Here is a 6,853-nt window from a genome sequence, read left to right on the forward strand (position 1 = left end):
ATTTGCAAATTTTTATCTTTTAAATTAAACACGATTTTGGGGGTGTTTATCAGTTGCAGAACACAGTATAAAAATTTGACAAACAGCGGCAGTCGGTAACAGTCAAAGTAAAGTCATTAGGTTAGGTTAAACACAGGTAATCCAATTTCCACTAAACGGATCATTGTATTCCTTCCTAAGAATTTCAGAATAATTTGCAGCTATTTGGAATTTTTGAAAGGTCGTTTGACAAAAAATTTTAAATATACTTATTCGATTTTGACTTTTTAATAATTTCTTATTAACACTTATAAACACCCCCAAGTCCGTGTTTAATTTAGAAGACAAAAATTTGCAAATTTGCATACGTTACGGTTGATCAAGCTCCAGAATCGGATGCAAAAATTTGTTTTTACTAGTGTAAAAGTTTAGCGACACCTAAGAATTGGAATATTTATCGATTTTTGAGTTTTTGAGAAAATCAATCTTCGATGAACAATAGTATAATTTGTAACTTTTCAATAATTTAATGTTTTTTGTGAAAGTCAATGTTAACGTAAATTTATTTTTTTATCTGAAATAAGTCAATGTAAAAAGATTCTATTACGACATTTCCTGTTAAGAAGTTCAATCACTCAATGAAATTGCAAGTTATCAAGAATCAAAGGCGTCAACAGGAAAAGAATCAGCAAATTCTCCAAAGCCGTCAGCGACAACCAAACAATCAAACCGTCAGCATCATCAATAGCGCGTTAGCTTTTAGCGTTAGGATCATCAATTTTTAGAGTCACTGGTCAGTTATTAATTATTATTATGTATATATTTGTGTAAATTTAGAAAAATAGACAGTATTAATAATCAAGTCGTTACGCTGTCACTCTGCCCGACCACCTATCCATTCCCCATCTGAACACACTCGCTAATTAAATTTTTTTATGACATCTCTATTTTTATTAAACCTTAAAGGTAAATAATGCTTAAAATTTGAGAAGAAAAAACGCTGTTTCATCAAAGTAGTTTTCAAAATCATCTCGGTACAATAAATTTTTTATACATTTCTGAACATTATCATATTATCGAAAATGCAATTTATTCTCAAATTTCAGCATTTTTGACGAAATTTGGTATTTGGGAATAAATTGTATTTTTGATCATTTTTGCCAACACCAAGATTTGATCCAACAATTTTGTTTTCAACATATTCAATCATATTGATGTCATACAGTTCCAAGCGTTTTCAAATTTACCGTAAATTATTTACTTACCATAAAATTCCTTAATTAATTAATTAAGTGAAGTATACTGTTTTTTCATCTTTACAGCTCAACTTCAATTTCAAGTCGTTTGCGACGTCGCTAAGGTTGCCGTGATATGGTTGGCATTGCTACGTCGCAAATACCTCTAGCGACGTCGCTAAATAACTTGAAATTGACTTCAAATTAATTTTACCCAAACTTTGGAGTTAAATCTTGCTTAATTGGTTAGCACTACAAGAATGAAATGCTGCAAGTCGTTTCGTTAACTACTTGTCTTCCCCATTTTTTTTTAAATATTGACGCTCGACCATGCTTTAGCGCCATGTGTTTAATTTTATTTTGCACTTGACACATTGCTAAGACGCAACTCTGATTTGCAATGCCGCAAGTCAACATGAAATCGGGCCCTTATTGTCTACTTTGACGTGTTAAATGCATTCTCTGCTAATTTAGCGCAGCAATGAAATGAAAAAAAAGTGCTGAAACTGCACAAAGTTTTAGTATCTTTATATCTTAATTTTCATGTAGCAAACTCTATTTGAGAGTATTTCGGTTATGTTTTCTTGGGATTTTGAAATCATAAGTAATAAAAATTTTAAAAGTTGCGTTTTTCAAAACTAAATCGTGAGATTTTAGCAATTAAAACTTGCCGGTCGAAATTGCGAAATTCGTCGTTCATGAATTCACGACTGGGTAAATTAAAACCTCACAAATATCCCTGGTCAGTTTTTCAACAACAAAGCTTCGAAATTTCTTCGGCCCCGCAAATTTGATTTATGAGGGAGCAGATTACGAACACCACCCGCTGAGAGTTTACTGCACCCCGTTACGACCCATTCCGCCCATGAGCTCAATACATTTGCTGCTGACTGTACTACCCTAATTTTCAAAATTATTCTGTATGACTTTTTTTTTCAACAAATCTAAATTTGGAAAAATTGTTCTCTTATGGGGGTTAAATCTTTACTTTTTGCGTTATGTTTCCAAGATCTGGTTCCGTTTTTGTGCTAAAATTACCAATATTTGTTTCATTTCCCATAAAAAATTCAAATCAAAATGGACCTCCCAAACCAAATTTCTCAAAACCACAAAAAATTTATGAATCGCACAGACAAGTCCCCGCCTACCTCATAACCTGACCCCTCATAAAAATTTAAAACAATTCTCAAGCTCGTGCCATCGAAAGCGAAATTAAAGAGCAATTCGTTCGATTGCGTTATGCAAATTACTGTAGTAGAATCGTCGATGTAGTGGTAGATAAACCTTGGCGTCACGACGCAGGTATGAATGACGCCACACGCGATGCGACGCTCCTGCATTCTCTTAACGCACTGTCGCTTCACCGCCGCCAAATTTCTTATCTCCGAATCATCTGAGCGTCAACACCATCGAAAAGCCAACACTTGCCAACGGTCAAAATTTGAATTCGTTACCGCTGTGATTGCAATAAAATATAAAAACACCCTCATAATTGCGTTTTTACCTGGCGCCTGTGAGCTTGGCGTCACCTACGTGGCGTCGTTATGGTGAGTCATTGCGATGCCACCCGTCGCGACGCCTTTGCTAGACTTTGTGGGTATTAAATGTTTCCGAAATGTGAGGTAGGGGATATGTGAGTATTTTATGACTTAATTTCAAATATTCGTTTGTTATCGCAAAAAGAGAGAATTAATGCATAAAACATTAAAATTTCAATAAAGTTAAATATTTATTGTGAAAAATAGGCTCTAGAAGAGGTTTTTTCACCCTGCATCTTCCACTTTGAAAAATAAGTACAGTTGACATTCAACAAGTTCCCATCTCCGTAGTGGAAAGCATTTTATTCAGTTCGTTTTCCCGCAACTTATTAGATTCCTTCTCAAGGACTATTTCTTTTGAACACATGAGGAATTACATTAGGGGAAGCTGAGATTCGCTTATGCTTTATTCTTGAGATTATTTGATAAGATTTTTACGCACGTAGATATCAAAAGTATTTCCACTCGTCTTGGAAGAAAGAAACGAAATTATTTCTCTCAATAGTTTTAATCGGACAAAAACTAAAACCCTAAAGACGAACATGGGACGCAATAATCCCCCTAAATATCTTGATCTCTTAACAAAGCCGCCAAAGAAATACAGAATCCCTTCGGTTTCGGTACAGTCGATGTTGCAAACTACATAGAGACGTGTAGGTGATCATACCACATTTCGAACCCTTTAAAACTTCATGACGCATGGTTGAAATGATTCATGTAAAAAATCTATTAACGACAGGTTGTGACAGCATAAATGAGGGAATGAAATGTTAGAATGGGGATTCTTGGGGAGGTGTACACATGATATAAAGCAAATTAAACGTTTTAAATATTCATTAGCGATAGTAGCCTAGCTATAGTGAAATAGCTATTTGTGTACCAAGGCCAAAAAGTGTTTCTTTTTGGCCGAGCCTTTTTTTAAAGGCCGACGCGCTAGCCGAGGCCAAAAAGAAGGCGAGGGCAAAATGGCACTTTTTGGCCGTGATACACACAAGATTTTTTAGACGACATCACTAAATTTACAAGTTATTAATTTTTAATTATGATTTATTGATTTAATCAATTATAACAACTGAATAATTGTAAATATGTATGAATCCTTCAGAAAAGTTCATATTTCTTTTATTTACATTTGTAGTTTCGGCATGTGTAGCTTCACAATTTGTATGAATTAGGTTTGATATGCTTTTTGATGTTGTTGCAGCAGCATTGCTACACATGTTCATTTTCAATAATTCAACACGTCTTTGTTGCACTTTACAGCAGTTTGTCCATTTGATTTTACCCAAATAATTATAAAATTGAGGGTACTATTGCGGAATCAAAATTTCGAACATCACTTTTTGACATGGCAATGTAAATCAAGCTTTATTGTCATTGTGACTGACATACAAAGTAAATTTCTGACACTTACTGAGTCTTTTATAAACTTTAAGGTTATAAAGAGAAAGGGCAGTTTACAATTTTTAAACATAAATCAATTTGATGTTCGAAATTTTGTTTCCGCGATAGTAATATCGGTATCTTGATGTAATATGCAAAACTATGGATAGATGGCACCACCATAGATCGGCCGAAAATGTTTGCGGCCAGAAAAGACTCACTTTTAGGCCGCTTTTAAGGCCTAAAAATTTCATTTTCAGTTTAAGTCGCCTAAAAAAAATTATGGAACTGGAAATTAAAAAAACTACTAACATGACAAATTTTCATATAATAAGTCAGAATGCGTAACCTTATATTACAGTTCTCCAATTATTACTAACTAAATAATTAATAACAATTATATCTCAGAAAACGAAGGTTATTTGTTTGAAATTTATAACTGATTATTTCTTGCGTTTGTCCACGCCATATGTAGAAATAAAGACCCATTTTTCACCGTGTCACTGTTTGTGTTTGCAGATAAACAAATAGAGCAAAGATTACATCGCAAAATTACAATGTAACCTACACCAAAAGTTTCGTGTTCACGCACAAGAACTAATTTATTATGTACCCACAAACTTTTGTTTTAAAATTGGTATACACTACCGTCCATTAGTTTCAATACACCTTAGCTTTTTTTAACTTAAATATGTGTTTTACCTAATATTATAAAAAATATTGGATATAACAGAAAGAAATGTTGATATACAGGGTGTCCCAGAACTCATGACCCATAGAGCAAGGGAGGGTGTCAACAATACAGATGGTAAATTTGAAAACAAAAATTGATTAAACTTTAATGGTATTCGAGATGGAGTAAAATATCCTAGGCAACGAGAGTGTAATGTTCATCGAACCAATGAATGATAGTATGTGTCATAGTCACCGATTTTCAAATTCTGTTCAGCTTCGGGATTGGCTACCGTTTTTTGGTCTTAATTCGATTATTTTTTGAGCAAAAAAATTTTTGTTTTGAAATTTTGGTTCAAAATTGTTGCTACAGCAGCTCCTACTCCTGTATCTTCTTTAGTTTATTCTTCTACTTTAGTAACTGCAAGGGTGTATTTATTAATTCGTTTTAATTTTTCTTTTAGAGGTTCTTTGAGGTTATTTTTACTTTTTATTATGTCTATAACGATATTTATATCTGGGTTGGGTGCTAGATTAGAGTTTGATTTAAAAAAATTATTGCTTTGTCTACTTTAAGTCAGCTTGGTTTAATAATGAGAATTTTGGCATTGGGGAGGTAAAAGTTGTTTTATTTCCGCTTGTTAACTCATGCGTTGTTTAAGGCTTTACTTTTCATATGTGCTGGAAATATGATTCATAATTTACTTAATTGTCAAAATATTCGGTACATGGGTGGGTTATTAAACTTTATACCTTTAACTTGCGAATATTTTAATATTAGAAGACTTGCTTTGTGTGGGCTTCCATTTTTAAGAGGCTTTTATTCTAAGGATTTAATTTTAGAGGTTATATATCTATGAGTTACTTAAATTTTTATATTTATTTGGTTTTTTATATTTCAGTTGGGCTGACAGTTTGTTATAGAGTTCGGTTGGTTTACTATTCTTGGGTAGGGTCTTTTAATTTTTTAAGTTTATCAAGAATTTCTGATTCTGGCTTGAATGGTTTGAATGACTGGTTTAATTTTTTTGGTTATTTTTATAGGAAGTTCCTTAAGGTGGTTAATTTTTTAGTTTTTAGTTAACTCTTTTTACTTTCAAGAAGAAATCCTTTGCAGAATTGATTATTGCCGTTCTGTGAACAATACGTTTAATTGCACCTCCTATAGTATCCCCAATTTCTTAACCATGTGAGCATTATAACAGAAGTTGTTAAGGCTAAGTGTATGAGCCATCAGACCTTAACCCCTGCGACTTTTTTCTTTGGGGTCACCTTATTAATATTGTCTATGCCACACCAGTAAATACTGTTGAAGAGTTGATCCAAAGAATAAATCTAGCCGTTGCTACCACAAATGGTCCTTTGCTTCAAAGAATCAAACAAAATTTAGTTCGAAGAGCAACAGTGTATCTTGAAGTGGTAAGTAGAAATTTTGAACAGTTGCTTTAAAAATAAAAACAAACTACCTGTACATTGGCGGCCTTTAATTTGGAAACACCAAGCTAATCGCGTTCACTGGAAATTTTGAATTTTCTCTATTGTATAAGTATCGGTAGCCTTTTTATCATTGAACGTAAAAAATTAGAGCAAAATTGTTTTTCTTGTATTTTTAATAAAACATGGAATAATACAGTATTTAATTAAATTACATAATCCAACAATAAAAAAATTAAAATTATTAATATTACTTTTCGTCAAGCAATAAGAATGCACTAATATCGAATTGCAGCACCATTTTGTTCTACCACTTGTGTCAATCGCCTGCTCATTGACTCAACAGTATTTCTTACACTATCTTCACTTATTGCATTCCATGCTTGCTGAATTCCTGCCCACAATTCATCCGCGTTTTTAGGAATGATGTTCAATTCTCTAATTTTTTTTACAATTAAACTCCATATGTTTTCGATTGGGTTTAAGTCAGGACTTCACGACGGCCAATCTAATACTTCAATATTATTGGTCCGTAACTACTCTTGCACTATCCGGCTGGTGTGACAGTTATCCTGTTGAAAAATGTAATTTCTATTGCCAAATCTTTCAGTG

The sequence above is a fragment of the Gnatocerus cornutus genome, chromosome 1, assembly GCF_029298725.1.
Source record: "Gnatocerus cornutus isolate USDA-ARS CGAHR chromosome 1, icGnaCorn1.1, whole genome shotgun sequence".
Lineage (NCBI taxonomy): Eukaryota > Metazoa > Arthropoda > Insecta > Coleoptera > Tenebrionidae > Gnatocerus > Gnatocerus cornutus.